This window comes from Pseudochaenichthys georgianus, chromosome 4 (assembly GCF_902827115.2).
Source record: "Pseudochaenichthys georgianus chromosome 4, fPseGeo1.2, whole genome shotgun sequence".
Lineage (NCBI taxonomy): Eukaryota > Metazoa > Chordata > Actinopteri > Perciformes > Channichthyidae > Pseudochaenichthys > Pseudochaenichthys georgianus.
The window spans coordinates 18,157,038-18,174,714 of NC_047506.1; the positions used below are offsets into that span (position 1 = coordinate 18,157,038).

At 47.0% G+C, this 17,677-nt stretch overlaps 1 pseudogene; it reads right to left on the reverse strand.

The window, feature by feature from the left end:
* Positions 1–1,179: 1,179 nt before the first annotated feature.
* On the reverse strand, positions 1,180–4,177 carry LOC117445231 (N-acetyllactosaminide beta-1,3-N-acetylglucosaminyltransferase 3 pseudogene; annotated as a pseudogene).
* Positions 4,178–17,677: the final 13,500 nt, after the last annotated feature.

Below are 17,677 nucleotides of genomic sequence, written 5' to 3' on the forward strand. Positions count from 1 at the left end.
CGCAAGGATCCTGGAGGGGGCCTGGGAGTACGCTTATCCGGTCTACATGTGTTTTGTAGACTTGGAGAAGGCGTATGACTGAGTTCCCAGGGAGTTACTGTGGGAGGTGCTGCGGGAGTATGGGGTGAGGGGGTCTCTGCTCAGGGCCATCCAATCTCTGTACTCCCAAAGCGAGAGCTGTGTCCGGGTCCTCGGCAGTAAGTCGGACCCATTTCCGGTGAGGGTTGGCCTCCGCCAGGGCTGCGCTTTGTCACCAATCCTGTTTGTAATATACATGGATCGGATTTCGAGGCGTAGTCGTGGGGGATGGGGTCTGCAGTTCGGTGGACTAAGGATTGCACCACTGCTTTTTGCAGATGATGTGGTTCTAATGGCTTCATCGGTCTGCGACCTTCAGCACTCACTGGATCGGTTCGCAACTGAGTGTGAAGCGGCTGGGATGAGGATCAGCACCTCCAAATCTGAGGCCATGGTTCTCAGCAGGAAACCGATGGACTGTCCACTCCAAGTAGGGAATGAGTCCTTACCCCAAGTGAAGGAGTTCAAGTATCTCGGGGTCTTGTTCTCGAGTGAGGGAACAATGGAGCGTGAGATGGGCCGGAGAATCGGAGCAGCGGGAGCGGTACTGCAGTCGCTTTACCGCACCGTTGTGACGAAAAGGGAGCTGAGCTAGAAGGCAAAGCTCTCTGTCTACCGGGCCATTTTCGTTCCTACCCTCACCTATGGTCATGAAGGATGGGTCATGACCGAAAGAACGAGATCACGGATACAAGCGGCCGAGATGGGTTTCCTCCGCCGGGTGGCTGGTGTCTCCCTTAGAGATAAGATCCTTGTGTAGGACTAGTATTAAAAAGGTATTTTATTTGTCACTTTTTCTACCTAGCTCTAACAAATATATTGCAATGTTAAGGTAATTACAATGTAAATCATCTTTGGGGTAATGATGTGGCCTCTGTTTTATACAATGCAAGTGTTGCTCAAAATGAAAAAATCATTATGCAAATATTTATCTTAATTCTGGAAGAAAATTACAAGAGTCTTTGCTGTGGATGAAATGTGTTGTAAACATTTTGCCCCATCTTGTTGGACTAGTCACTACAACTCTCATACAAAACCATTTAAATAACAGTTATTCGCTTTGTTGAATATTATATTTTTGTCATTTATGACACCAGGTGTACAGTTTGATGAGGCAGTGCTGGGCGTACGACTTTGAGGAGCGACCTTGTTTCTCCGGCCTGGGAAACCAAATTGAAGCCATCATGCAGGACGAGAGAGAGAACCCTAAAGGCTGACAATCCCTTAAATCCCTTTTAGATTAGCTTGAAAATGCATTGTCACAAAGCTAAAACTGCTATAGACATTTGGTAATATAGAATATGAGGCATCGCTGTAGATTAAACTACCCAGCAGTATATAAAGGAGTTAAAAATAGCACAATCTTACATATTCAGATACACATTAATGCAGCAGTAACATTAATATAGAACATCATATACAAGAGACAGAGACCATCTGACTGCACAAGGACTCAAAGAATCTGTGTATCAGTAAGAGGTCTCTATAATAACAAGGATCATATAGATCTACGCTCTGTACTCTACTTGCTGAAGGCAAGCGCAGTCCAAAAGTCCTAAAGCCCATATGAGAAGCAGGACTTAGTCCTGCTTTGGCCAGACACATCCCCATGTAAACATCGTCAATGGGAAGAATGGTAATAGACCGAGACATCTTGTATATAACCATAGCTGTATAACCAGACAGGAGGAAGCCCCCACCACCACAGTAAGAGGGATATGACTCTGACTCCTGCACCTGTACTGGGATATAGTATTTGTTTTCTTTCTCCCGCACAGGCCCATTGCCCGCGATCAGATGTCCAGCAAAGAGGTGTTTGCTTCCATCGTTGTCCTTTAGGCCTTGGAGATACTCGACCATGACCAAAGACGTCATCGTCACCATTCAGAAGGAAGCGAGTGTTTGGACAGTTTCGTTCCATCCATTCCAGGAAGAGGATCTGCTTCAAGGTGAGGTTGAAAAATGAATCATGAAAGTCCCATTGGATGATGTCATTGTACTCACGTTGCTCCATTTCGAGAATTGTGTTAAATCTCTCTTTCTCAAAACCAGTATCTGTGGTCCCTAAGATGAAGACCCTCCGGATCCACACACCATTGTGTAGCCTCTCTTTAGCCCAGGTTTTACGCAGCACCTCTCGACGGTCGTAGTTGCCAGGGGAACTTTTAATGACCAGCAGAAGGAAGACTTCTGCAGATTTATCAGCTCCTCCACATTTGTAAGGAAGGTCCAGTAGCATGGGGAAATGGTGACAGTGTCGATAATAGAGAAAGTCTTGGATGTGCTGAGGAAGAGTTTTGAAGCCTGTGATGTTGGCGGCAGACATATTTTGTTGACATTCTTGCCAGGAATATACATAGGTGGTTTTTTGTATCATGGTTGACTTCTTCTGACTGTCGTCCATTCTGACTTTAACTTGTAAGTGGTTGGATGTATGGTGAGTCAAAACACCTTTCCAGACATTGAAAATCAACAAACCAAAAGCTCCACATATAAGAAGAGCTGTTGTCCCATTTTCTCTCATTGTTCACTCTCTGCAAAACAAAACACTTTTTATATCAACAAGTCTCAAATCAGTATGAACATTATAATACATTTGAGCAATAAGTCTATACCTATTGCATAGTAACAATAGGCTGATAATATTCAGAATAATAAGTAAGAATAAAACGTTAATCTAAGCAGTGGTGGCCTAAAGATTTGAGAAGCGAGCTTGTGCTGAGAAGCTCATCATCTCAATATACTGGACTTTATATAGTCTAAAAGTGAATGGCAGCCTACACCCTACATATGAGATTCCATATCTATGGTTTTATACTTTCATAATGTGATTTTATGAGAGCTCTTAGTAAATAAATGAAGACTGCAGTATTCAGTATGTAGGGAACAGATTGCAAGAGCAAGTTAATCAGTAACTAACGTTTAAGTTCCTTAAATGCTTGTAAAACTAGAGTCAAGTGAGAGGTAACAGTTGATCATGAGATCAGCAGTGTTTAACTGAAATAATAAACAGGCAAGAAACTCTGAAAGTCCTTCAAAGAACAACCATATTTCTTTTCTCTCCATGCAGCATAAGTCAAGAGGACTGATCCCAGTCTGTCATTTTTAAGAGAAATAGCAACCCTGGATATCTCAAAAATAATTCTCCGACACATACTGACTACTTTTTTAACTCATTATAATTCACCATTACTTATATCGTAAAGGGAGATTTTCAAGATTCAAAGTCGAGGAAAGGCTCATATATTCTATCATTCATTTTAATAGTTCTTATTAAACAAAGCAACATTTAGATGATTACTATAAAGTAAAGTTGTACAAACCTTAAATGTGTTGAGCTGTGTTTGGATTTGACGCTTTCGCTGGTGCTTTTTATCACAAATTAATCCACTCTTCTATTTCCCTCGACAAGTAGAGCATGCTGGTATGAAGGGTTGCTTTGCTGCCGCTCCCTTAAATGCACCAATGAATATGTTGATAGCAGTGATAACAGGGTTGGCTGTGTGATACATGAAGACGTTTATTGTTAAGGCCGCCCTAGAGCATATTGGACTTTGTGTTAGAATGTTTTTGGATTGTTTTAAATGCGGGTTTATGTTATTCTCTTTATTCTACTTCTATTGTAAAGAGAATCTTATAATTCATTATATTTTCTTAAAAAGGAAGTCGTTTATTTTGTAGTTTTTAAGATGCATAGATGATGCAAAAAAGTTGAATATGTATGTCCAACAAAACATTAAAAGAAAAAAAGAAGGTGCATATAGACAAAATCTATTTGCTTGACAAAATGCTATAACGCCTGTGTTTGAATCAACCTGATCTCACCAGAATGCGTGACTCCACCACGACTCCTTAACACCGCATTGCGTGGTGGTGTCACGAACTTTGTTACATTTACGTGTCTGCACCACGCAAACAACCCCAATGTAAAGTGAATGAGGCTCCTTTGTCGTGGTGCACAAACACATTTCTACAACGTCCCGCAGTGAGCTTTTATTCTATACAACGTTTTTAAAATCTACTTTATAGCTTGTAGTAACTCACGGGAGGCTTCTTTTATTTTATTTGTATTCATAATAATTTTAATTTTTCGACAGAATGTATTATGGTGCATTAGTTACGATTTTTTGTTCTCAAAAAACAGTGCATTGTGTGTAATACAACTGTGATTTGTATTAAATTAGTTTGTTTTTAAGGAAGGCCAGAGCTTCAACTGTGTCAAATAGATTGTTCCCTTTAGTTAACGTTTTTTAAAAGAACATTATATTCCGATTTGATCATGTCCCCTTTATTGTATTACGGAGAGCAATGTGAGCATCCATTCCCATTGGATAACGCAGGATTTTACACCCGGAAGTAAGTATTCTCTGTCGATTGATTTCACAGTGCTATCTGCACTACTCATCAACTAAAAAACACCAGATTATCTTTGTTGATTACACAACATTGATTGGTTTAAATTGTGTACAATGCTTTTGTAATTTTCCCCTTCGATTCGGAGAAACAAACATTTGTTCAGTTTAGGATGGCCGAAGACACTACACTACCCAGAATCCTCAGCTATCGTTTGGGACTACACCATGTGCTTTGCTTGACAATGTTGAAGTTTACGCTGAGCGACAAACAGCATTTTGAAATGGAATGAAACCCATCGACGGCACACTATTCAAAACAGGAATCGAACGTCTCCTCCCCCCCCTCCCCCCCTTAGGTTACAGGCTCCTCCAACAGTGCAACACAATAAAACAGATAAACAGAAAAAATAGTGCAAGTCAATACAAAAAGAAAAAAAGTGAAATAGTGCAATAAGAGTCTATACAAGTGATTGGAATATGATATATTAGACAAATCATTTCTAAGTATGGATGTTATTTCAAAGTTCAGGTGTTTAATAGTCTTATGGCCTGTGGGATGAAACTGTCCCTGAGTCTGGTGGTTTTGGTCCGGATGTAAGATAAAATAAGATAAGATAAGATGGTACTTTATTGATCCCAATTTGGGACATTGTTTTTGTTGCAGCAGGCATTTTACAATAAAACAAAACCACAAATAAACAAGAATAGAAAGAAAAGAAAAGAAAATAGAAAATATACGTGTTGAAATAGAAAATATACATGTAGATATTATATATGCAAATATACATATTCAAAAATATATGACAATGGAATATGGAATATCAAATATTGAACAGATTATATATGTGTACAATGTACAGCGAGGTTGTATTAGAGAAACTATGGAGCAGAGAGTTCTCTTCCAGCCAGAGGTGATTTATTGTACAGAGTTATGGCAGTGGGCAGGAATGTGTTCCTGTATCGGTCCTTGTGACAGCGGAGCTGCAGCAGTCTGTTGGAGAAGGAGCTCCGTTGACTGTCCAGCTGCAGGTGGAGAGGATGGGTGGGTTATCCATCATGGACAACAGCCTGTTCAGTGTCCTCCTCTCCACCACAGCTTCAAAGGGGTCCAGCTTGATGCCGATGACAGACCCAGCTTTCCGGATCACTTTATTGATCCTGCTGGTGTCACCGGCTCTGATGCTGCCCCCCCCAGCAGACCGCAGCAAAGAAGAGTGCACTGGCCACAACAGACTAGAAGATCTCCAGCATCTTGCTGCACACGTGGAAGGATCTCAGCTTCCTCAGAAAATAGAGTCTGCTCATCCCCTTCTTGTACACAGCGTCAGTGTTGATCCTCCAGTTCAGCCCATAAGTGCACTCCCAGGTACTGTAGTCCTCCACAACAGCCACATCCCCTCCTAGAATGCGGCTGTTGTGCCAGATGGCAGCAGACAGAACAGTTTGTGGCTGGGGTGATGGGGGTCTTTTATAATCCTGAGGGCTTTCTTTAAGGTTAACCAGGTATTTTTACTCCACTACATTTATTTTAGTTACTTTACAAATTCTGATTAATGATGTGAAATATAAACAACCCTTAAAGCAGACTTTAGTTACACCTGAGTAAAATTCAGGGAAGGTGATTGTCAAGTGCCAACAATCAGGAGAGATATTTGATTGGAGGACTGGCTTATCTAAAGTCAGTTGAGTAGCACTTGAAATGTTTTTGCTCTATGAAGCCTGATGTACTTTATGATTCTGTTTTCTTCAAGCTTGTATTTTGTTGGTCGAACGCACTTATTGTAAGTCGCTTTGGATAAAAGCGTCAGCTAAATGCAATGTAATGTAATGTAATGATTGTTGGTGCTTGAGAAGACTAAATATGTATCTGCAGATCCCTATAAAGTATATACATTACTCGTTATTCTCTACAAATAGTTAATTAAAAACTGTATATAATTGCTATTTTGGACATCCCTTTTCAAGATTTCAATATTACTCTAAACGTGTAATAACGTGCTTTAACCAGTAGGTGGTTTGGGTTAAAAATCTGTCAAGTTTACAGTGTTAACAAAATAAAATATACTGCTGTTTCTGGTTTAGTTTACGACGGATATATTTAGTTATTGTTTTGATATTTGTAACACAAAAGCGAGCAACACAGAAAAGATGGTCTTAACATGAGTAGTTAATAAAAAACAATAATATCAAAACAAATTATTACTACTAACTTTATTGTGAAATTAAAACAGAACGGTAAAAGAATAGTTTCCTATTCTGAGCCAGATCTCTGTAGATAAATACAAATACAGAACTACGACAGATGTGTAATATTTAATGCAGCCAAACCATTTATTACAATGCATTCATGTGATGACTTTAAAAGAGTAAAGCAAGCACTGCTGAATAAAGTATGATTTATCTTTTACGAAACGTTTCTTTCATATGGAATGCAGTTGGAGGTCAACCAATCACAGAGCTTGAGGCAACGCGGAACAATAGCTGAGGATTCTGGGTAGTGTAGTGTCTTCGGCCATCCTAAACTGAACAAATATTTGTTTCTCCGAATCGAAGGGGAAAATTACAAAAGCATTGTACACAATTTAAACCAACCAATGTTGTGTAATCAACAAGGATAATCTGGTGTTTTTGAGTTGATGAGTCGTGCAGATATCACTGTAAAATCAATCGACAGTAAAGAGTATACTTACTTCCGGGTGTAAAATCGATAGTTACGGCTGTAACTACGGTTCTATGAGTCCCGGATGACCGCCAGAGGCGGTGCTTTAGCACTGGATATGTCCATCGCGCGCATGCGCAGCTCGAGTACCAATAACAACAAAGTCACCTGTGACCCACGTGACACCGGCTACATCAGCCGGTGTCGATAGAGGATCTGTTCCCAGAATCTTCTCGCGAGCACACAAGAATTCTGAGTGACAGGAAACTCTGGCGGTCATCCGGGACTCATAGAACCGTAGTTACAGCCGTAACTATCGTTCTATTTCGTCCCTACTGACCGCCAGAGGCGGTGCTTTAGCACTGGATGACCTATACCAACCATGTCATGAAGAATCCAAGCACTTACTCACCTAGTTGGAAGCAGCGGAGCTTGGCCACAAGACCACCCCCAGGGGGTGAGGAGTGGCGACATTGACCCGGTAGAACCTGGAGAATGTGCCAGAAGACGCCCATGACGCCGCGGCGCAGATGGTCTCCAGGGGCACCCCTCTTAGGGCAGCCCACGATGTTGAGACGCCTCTTGTAGAGTGGCATCTGGCCCCTGATGGTGGGGGGGGCCACTGGCCCCATAGGCACATGTGATGGTATCCACCACCCAGTGGGACAGCCGCTGCTTCGAGAGAGCACGACCCTTCCTAGTGCCGCCATGGCAAACGAAGAGCTGCTCTGACTGTCGTATACAGGCCGTAGCAGCAATATACGCCCTCAGGGCACGCACAGGGCACAGCAACTCAGGTGTGCCGTTCTCCTGTGGAATGTTAAAGCGTGCCAGCTGGATAGGCCGATTGGAGTGGGCTAGTGGAAGCACCTTGGGCAAGAACGCCACATTCGGCCAGAGGGTGACACCCGAGCCATCGGAGTTCCACCTCAGGCATGTACTGCTTACGGAGAGGGCATGAAGCTCTCCGACTCGCTTCCCTGAGGTTATGGCAAGCAGAAATGCTGCCTTCAGGGACAGCCATTTAAGCCCGACCTGGGCCAAGGGTTCGAAGGGAGGAGATGATAGTGCATCCAACACTAGGGGCAGGTCCCAAGCCGGGGCCCTTGGGGTGCTAGGGGGGGCGCTGCCGTAGAGCCCCTCTTAGAAAGAGGGACACCAACCTGTGGCGCCCCACTGTGGCGCCATCGACTCCGACATGTCGGGCAGAGATAGCAGCCATATACACCTTCAAAGTGGAGTGAGAACGTCCACTATCCAGAAGGGACTGCAGAAACTCTAAAATGGTGGCCACGGAGCAATGTCCCGGATTCTCAGCCTTACTCACACACCAGTGGGAGAAGAGCCTCCATTTGCACTCATACTGTGCCCGAGTGGATGGAGCTCTGGCATTCAGGATAGTTTCCCTGACAGATGCCGTGACACCGCTCAACAGTGGGTTGGGCCCTGCAGAGGCCAAACCCAGAGCTGAAGGCGGCGAGGGTCGGGATGCCAGATCTGACCCTTGAGCTGTGACAGGAGGTCCTTCCTGTCGGGGAGACGCCACGGTGGGCTGCCGCAGAGACTGCGTAGCAGTGGGAACCAGACTCTCCCCGGCCAGCGGGGGGCGACTAGAAGGAGCCTGTGCCCCTGGGTAAGGACCCTCTGAAGCGTCTGAAGTATCAGAGGCAACGGCGGGAAGGCATACAGGAGAGTGTCCGGCCAGTCGTGCGCCAGGGCATCCTGACCCAATGGGCTGGTCACCTCCGACCAGGAGAACCAGAGGGGGCAGTGCCTCGACTCTTCTGAGGCAAAGAGGTCCACCTCGGCCCTGCCGAAGAGGCTCCAAATTATCTCCACCACCTCCGGGTGAAGCCTCCACTCCCCCGGTGGAGGCTTGCGCCGTGAGAGGAAATCTGCGACCTGATTCAGGTCCCCTGGCAGAAAAACTGCCCGCAGACTGGTGAGGCGGGGGAGCGCCCAAGGCAAGAGGCTCTGCGAAACGCGGAGCAGCTGTGCGGACCTGGCGCCCCCCTGGTGGTTGATTTGGGCAACTGCGGACATGTTGTCCGAACGAACGAGCACATGCCTGCCCGCCAGTTGGGGTAAAAAGTGCATGAGTGCGAGCAACACCGCTCGAAGCTCCAGCACATTGATATGGCGTGCACCTTCCTGGGCAGACCACTGACCCTGCACAGTCCTGCCCTGCCACACCGCACCCCACCCCGAGAGACACGCATCCACAGTGACAGTCTCCCGGCGGGATGGGATGGTGCCCATGGGCACACCCCTCAGGAGATAGGCCCTGTCCCTCCAGCGGGACATAGAGTGGAGGCACCGCTGAGACACCCTGACTCTCTTGTGCCTGTGCCGCTTGGCGTCCAAGTGACGGCTGTTCAGCCACATCTGCATGGGGCGCAGTGACAACAGGCCCAAGGGCACGACGGCTGAGGCAGCTGTCAGTCTGCCTAAGAGCCGGAGGAACTGTATGTAAGGCACCCTCTTGCCTAGTCTGAAGATGCGAAGATGGTGGGAAATGTCGTCCACACGACGAGGTGTCAAGTAGGCCCTCATGGTGACCGAATCTAGGACCATCCCCAGATAAGTGACCTGCTGGGAAGGGTCCAGGCAACTCTTCCCGGTGTTCACTGTCAGGCCCAACCGGGCAACGTGGGATGAGAGGCGCGCCGTATCCTGGGCCCCTTGGGCCCGGGACGGCGCGCAAACCAGCCAGTCGTCCAGGTATGGCAGGACCTTCATGCCCTGTGCCTGCAGGGGAGCGAGTGCTGCCGCAACAACCCTGGTGAACACCCTTGGGGAGAGGGAGAGACCAAAGGGAAGCACCCGAAACTGATAATGTCGACCCTGAAAGACGAACCTCAAGAACCTCCGGTGATGGGATGCAATTGGCACGTGGAAGTAGGCGTCCCTCAAGTCCACGGTTGTGAACCACTCCCCCTGTGTGACAACACGAAGGGTGTCTGCTGTGGTTAGCATATGGAAGGGTAGTACCCTCAGGAATCTGTTGATTCCTCTGAGGTCCAGAACTGGACGGAATCCGCCAACTTTCTTGCTCACAAGAAAGTACGTCGAGTAGAACCCCCCGCTCTGACGCAGGGGGTCCACTGGCTCGATTGCGCCTTTGGCCAAGAGGACGGACAACTCTTGGGCTAGCGCTAAGGCCTTCGCCGGGTCCTTGACAACTGTCATTCTGACCCGGCCGAAGGCTAGGGGCCGGCGTCGGAACTGCAACTCGTAGCCCCGGGTTAGTGTGGAAACCACCCAGGGGTCGGAAATACAGGCAGCCCAGTAGCTGAGCTGCTGCTGGGAAAACCAGCCGACGACCGGCCCCGGGACTTCAGGGCCTAGCCCCCCGGCCCCTGGAGCCCCTCGGGGGGCGCCGGTAAGGCTCTGAAGCGCGAGGCCGCCTGGAAGCCAGGCGACCTGGGGCACGAAAGTCATTGGCCGGTTGAGTGGGCCGCTGGGAACTCTGCCGACCACCCCAGTAAGCCGGTGGCTGAGCGCGGCTGCTAGAGCGGCCCCTGGGCCTGCCGGGAGCGGCCGCGGGACTGCGAAGACCCGAGAGCTGCTGCCTGGTCTGCCTCGCTTGGGCAGCGCGCTCCAGTGTCTCCAGGGCAGCTGACCCAAACAGCTCCCCTGGCTCGACTGGCACGCTACGTAGGACCCTCCTACATGTCTCCGTCAGTGGTGACTGGGCCAGCCAAACCTGGCGACGAGTCTGTACCAGAAAAGACATAACTCGTCCCAATTCCCTAGTCATTAGGGCAAAGGCCTGCAGTGATGCATCACTGAGGCCCAGCAAAGAAGACTCGGCCGGAGCCTGCTGCAGCGAGGCGGAGACGGCCAGCATTAGATGGGAGAGGGAGTTCCCGATACGACCCATGCGTGCCGCTGCGTCGTAGGCCCTACAGAGCAGCCCATCCGTGACCCTGCACTGAGGCTGAGGGCACCTGACCTCAGGCCTTAAAGCCTCGTCAGGAGCCAGAATCAGGGAGGCGATGGCAGGCTCAATGGGTGGCATGCCACCCAGCCCCGCCCTCGCCGGGGCCTGCATGGCAGCCAAGGTCCGGGCATCGGAACCAGTGCGGCTAAAGGCCCTGGTGTCCCTCCAGCATGCCTGGAGCTCCCTCAGGTACTCCTCTGAAGGAGGAACGGTGAGGGGGACACGGGCTGGGTTACGCCTGAAGAAGGCACTAGCCGGAGCCAAGTTGGCCTGCGGAACCGGAATCTGCAGGTGCGCCAAGGCTGTACGAATGATGGCCGCCATGGAGCCGTCCTCCCCGTCCTGCAGAGACCCCTGAGCAGAGGAGAGGGAAAACTCCTCGAGCGGGACCTCGTCCTCCGTCTCTTCATTGAAGAGGTTAGCCGAAGCCGCTAGCGACAAGGCATCCTCGTACAGAGGTGCGGCAACCGAAGGAGGGGCGGCAACCAAAGGAGGGGCAGCAACCGAAGGAGGGGCAGGCGGCCCGCTAGCAGCCCCTATTCCGGGCCCCGGCTGAAGGGCCACGAGGAGCGACTTCATCGTGTCCATGTCGGTAGCTAGCTGATCCACTCTAGAGGACAGCCTGTTCCTAGTCCTCTTATTGGGGGGTGCACCCATGGCCATCGCTCCCTCAAGTCGCCAGGGACGGTCGAACTGATCTGGGGGAGGATGTGACCAAGAGAGGTGTCCGTTGGCTGCCGCCAGACGTTCCACCTCAGTGATTCTAGCCACTCTGAGTGCCCGGGGCATGCAGCTACAGTTCATGCAGGCCCCTACTGTGAGAGCTTCCCTTAGATGCTCGAGGCCGAGGCAAGAGGGGCAACGGTCGTGGCCGTCCTCGGGCTCGAGAGAAGCCATACAGGCGCTACATGAATGAGCCATTCTGTAGGTAGCCAGATGCAGAGAAGCCGGGAGCGGGAACGCAGCCTTCACCAGCTACCTGCTTAAACCAAAACACAAGGCAGTTAGCGTCTACCAGGAGCGGGGGCGAGAACACTGCCTTCACTGGTTAATTTACAGACGAATGCCTGATGCAGCGTAACCGGGAGCGGGTGCGGGAACACAGCCTTCACCAGCTACCTGCTAAACAGAAAACACAAGGCAGTTTAGCGTCTACCAGGAGCGGGGGCGAGAACACTGCCTTCACTGGTTAATTTACAGACAAATGCCAGATGCAGCGTAACCGGGAGCGGGTGCGGGAACACAGCCTTCACCAGCTACCTGCTTAACAGAAAACACCAGGCAGTTTAGCGTCTACCAGGAGCGGGGGCGAGAACACTGCCTTCACTGGTTAATTTACAGACAAATGCCAGATGCAGCGTAACCGGGAGCGGGTGCGGGAACACAGCCTTCACCAGCTACCTGCTTAACAGAAAACACCAGGCAGTTTAGCGCCTACCAGGAGCGGGGGCGCAAACACTGCCTTCACTGGTTAAACTGAAGACGAACGCCAGATGCAGCGTAACCGGGAGCGGGTGTGGGAACACAGACTTCACCAGCTACTTGTTTAACAGGATAAACACGGCAACTTTAGCGCTAAATCAAAGGCGAATGCCAGCTGTAGCTAAAGAAAAAAGAACGGCACGGGAAACTCCGGTGCTCAACCCGGCGTCCGCCGAGTGGCTGCAGCCGCTACTGCTAACTAGCCAGTACAGCTCAATGCCAATGAAGTTTAGCTCAATGCTAATGAAGTTTAGCTCAATGCTAATGAAGTTTAGCTCAATGCTAATGAGGTTTAGCTCAATGCTAATGACGTTTGGCTCAGCGCCACGGCCAAAACAGTACAAAAGCACAGCAATACTCCTGGGAGAGGGAGCGAAAACACCTCCGTCACCAAAAGACTCAGCAAACAGACAGAAATCAGGACAACTAGGCTGGGAGAGGGAGTAGAAACACTGCCGTCGCCAACCAAGCCGACACCAACCTGTCCGAACGAAGTCTCTGCGCAGCCAGCCGCAGCTCCTGGAGGACGGGTAATCCCGCGGCCCCGACTGGATGAGTCGCGAAGCTACACGCAGCCAGCTGTTTGCAGAGAATCCTTAACAAATGTTCCGAACGAACGAACGCTGTAGGCTACAAAAAATGTAGCCAAGGTACTCTCGCGCAGCGAGAAGATGAAAAGGAACAGATCCTCTGTCGACACCGGCTGATGTAGCCGGTGTCACGTGGGTCACAGGTGACTTTGTTGTTATTGGTACTCGAGCTGCGCATGCGCGCGATGGACATATCCAGTGCTAAAGCACCGCCTCTGGCGGTCAGTAGGGACGAAATAGAACCTGCGTTATCCAATGGGAATGGACGCTCACATTGCTCTCCGTAATACAATAAAGGGGACATTATCAAATCGGAATATAATGTTCTTTTAAAAAACGTTAACTAAAGGGAACAATCTATTTGACACAGCTGAAGCTCTGGCCTTCCTTAAAAACTAACTAATTTAATAAAAATCACAGTTGTATTACACACAATGCACTGTTTTTTGAGACCAAATATTCTTAACTAATGCACCATAATACATTCTGACGAAAAATAAAAATTATTATAAATACAAATAAAATATAAGAAGCCTCCCGTGAGTTACTACAAGCTATAAAGTAGATTTTAAAAACGTTTTATAGAATAAAAGCTCACTGCAGGACGTTGTAGAAATGCGTGTGTGCACCACGACAAAAGAGCCTCATTCACTTTACATTGGGGTTGTTTGCGTGGTGCCGACACGTAATTGTAACAAAGTTCGTGACTCCACCACGCAATGCGGTGTTAAGGAGTCGTGGTGGAGTCACGCATTCTGGTGAGATCAGGTTGGTTTGAATAGACATCAGTGTTGAAAAAGAATATTAATGTTTGACCTTTGGCCTTTTATAACCCTGCTACACTTTTAACTAGCAGACCTATAAAAGCAGGGTTATAAAAGGTCCAATATCCAAGATCAAAAATAACATTGACTGCAGAGCTGCTTATCTTTGTTGAGTTAACCAGTGCTTATGTTGACAGGATACTCTCCTACAAAGCTTCTGGTCACTTGCCAAGATAAAAAAAACCTATCCTGAACTGATGAGAAACATTTGTTGAAATGAATATATCGAAAACAAATTCAGGAAAATAATGGAAATAAATAAAAGAGAATACCAAGTAATTTGATACTCAAACAACATTCAAGGTCCCATCATATGCTTTTCTGGATATTACCCGTCCCCTTGTGTGTTCTGTAGCTTTTTATGCATGTAAACGGTCTGCAAAGTCACAAACCCTCAAAGTACACCCTGTAGTGAGTAAAACTCTAACACAGAAAATACCTGTCTATGCTGCCCCAGAACGCCTCGTTGGAGATTTTTCTTTTTCCATTTTTTTCTTCCTGGTCAAACTGACGTAACGCTAGACCAAATGGACCAATCCGCGGAGCTCCACACACACACACACACACACACACACACACACACACACACACACACACACACACACACACACACACACACACACACACACACACACACACACACACACACACACACACACACACACACACACACACACACACACACACACTCAGCCTTATCCTTTCTCAGTCGCGGAGCTCTGCACATACACACACACTCACTCAGGCTTATCTTTTCCCTGTTTTGGAACATTGAACAATGTAAATCTATTCCAGTAGACCTCAACAATGGAATCATGATCAGTAGAAATGGCCATGACATGGGACCTTTAAAGAAATGTCTTAAAACTGTCCAGTGTTTCCCCTATATACAAATAGCGGCGGCGCAGTGCCGCTGTTGAAATATGCGCGCCGCTGCTAGGGCGCCAGCCAGGTACCAATAAAAAAAAAATATATATGTTTTTTTAATTAAAATAATAAGTGGTGACCCTTTTTAATTTATTATCGTTTTTTATGTGGATTTGTAGTATTTGTGTTACTGTATGTTCAATTTATTTTGCTAAATCTTGAGACATTGCCACTGTATTTAGGCAGGGCCGGTTTTTTGGCATCGGCGGTCGCCTAGGGCGCCAGATCTGGGGGGGCTGCGCTGTTAGCTCTGGGAGTGGAAAACATATTTTTGACCGTTGGTGCTCATCCTAACTTTCGGCCTTGATGTAACAACATTCATAATTAAGTAAATGTAACACCCTTTTCACCCCGGTTACACTTTTAATTTGCCCTGTACGATGGGCACTGTAAGTGATGAAAGTGGGGGATGTTGGCTTATCTGGCGCCTGCTGCTCACAGCCAAAGTGCGTGCATGGGAGCGAGAGAGCGAGCGAGGGAGAGAGAAGGGCGCACCGGTACCGGCGCTGTTGTTATTACTAGCATCTGGTGCTAGCTGCGCTAACAGATATAAGAAGGAGATATTTCTACAACAAGAGTGGAGGAGAGCTCTCTCCTGTCAGACTGAGAGTCTCAGTGAGGTAAAGGACTCTCAGTGTTTAGATAGCTCACTTTAGTCTGAGTTATCTCAGTGGGTCTCAAACGTTTTGACCACAAATTATGTAAACACATATTTCCAAGGCACTCCTTGGGATAAATAAAAACAGGTTTGAAATCATTCCAATGTATACTATAGGACAGTAACCAAATATATATTTTAAAACTGGAGAGATTAAAGAATATGCATAAATAAATAAACACATGTTAACTGGTCAAATAAGATATACATAAACAACAAAAAATAAAAAAAGTTACATTTATTTGTTATTGGCTGTAGGTTATTGGTTATGTTCACATACTTATTTGATTATTAAAATGTAAACCGATCTTTTTTATATGGGTGTTTTAGAGTTGTACCCCCTACATCAGGCTGGATTATTGTAACTCTTTATTATCAGGGAGTACCAAGAAGTCAATCAAGTCGCTTCAGCTGATTCAAAATGCTGCGGCTCGTGTACTAACCAGAGTTAGGAAAAGGGACCACATTACTCCTGTTCTGGCTGCCTTACACTGGCTCCCTATAGAACACAGGATAGAATTTAAAATTCTTCTTCTCGCCTACAAAGCCCTTAATGGGCAGGCGCCATCTTACCTTAAAGAACTCATTATACCCTACTGTCCTACTAGGGCATTGCGTTCCAAGAATGCAGGGTTGTTGGTTGTTCCTAGAATCTTTAAAAGTACAATGGGAGCCAGAGCCTTTTCTTATCAAGCTCCACATTTGTGGAATCAGCTTCCAGTTTGTGTTCGGGCGGCAGACACCCTATCCGTTTTTAAGAGTGCGCTTAAGACCTTCCTTTTTGATAAAGCTTATAGTTAGGGCTGATTAGATTCAGCCCCTAGTTTTGCTGATATAGGCTTAGTTTGTCGGGGGACATCTTACTTCTTCCTTCTCTCTGTCTATACCCGTGTACACTCATGTTCCGATTAACCCAGCTTCCCCAAATGTCTTTCTTTTTGGTGTCTATATACGCTGGGATCCGGAGTCATGGATGATCCTGCGGTCCTGTGTCCTGGATCGCGAGCGCTGGATCTTGAGTCGTGGCTGTGGTCCTGGATCATAGGTCCTGGATGGATATCCTCGTGGATTCATCTTCCTATTATACACACATGCATTTCCAAACATTTGGACTACCTATGTTGCAAATGTATTATCTTTTCAATTTACACACGGCATCTATTGCACGTCTGTCCGTCCTGGGAGAGGGATCCCTCCTCTGTTGCTCTCCCTGAGGTTTCTCCCATTTTTCCCTTTAAACTGGGTTTTCTTTGGAAGTTTTTCCTTGTACGATGTGAGGGTCTAAGGACAGAGGGTGTCGTATTGTCATACTGATATTCTGTACACACTGTGAAGACCACTGAGACAAATGTAACATTTGTGATATTGGGCTATATAAATAAACATTGATTGATTGATTGATTGATTGATTGATTGATTGATCAGGACTCTAGTAATTCTCCTCAAAGTGCACCAGATTGAAACATTTTACTTTAAAATGTTCAAACAAATCTTCCCGGGGGAGCATACCCCCGGACCCCCCCTAGAGGATGTGACATCCACCCGTCAATTCAAACATGTTCATACAATATGGAATACATTTGAAGCCATTTTGATGTATACCTATGTCAATAAGTTTCTGTTTTTGTAGTGTATGTCTTTTGTAGAGATTTTTCATTTATTCTTTATATATAAAATCTCGCCTAGGGCAGCAAATTGGCTAGAACCGACCCTGGTACTAGGCCTCAAGAGCCTTTCTTGTGCTGGCAGACACATAGAAACATATTGGCGGGGCGCACTTCGCACGCGCACACACTAAAAAATGCCACATGCTCCACGCTCACATTTAGCTGGGCCCTCGTGCCTTAGCACCGCTGCTATGACTCCATCATAGGGAAAACACTGCTGTACTATCATGCAAAATTCACTTTCTGATGTCTTTTATACATAAATATGTGTCCCCGGTGTGTCAGGGAACTCAAAAAGTGTCAGAAAATAAAACCCTCTCTTTTTTCCTCCGTAGGCCTACCCACATCTCTAAAAACGGGGGTACAACGGAGCTAAACCAGATTTTAGCCGAGAGCGGCGGAAAATATGTCTCAAAATTCCGTGTGTGTAAAAAGACGATCCAAAAGCAGAAATGTGAGATCCATGAGCAGAGATTTGAGATCTGCAAGCGCAT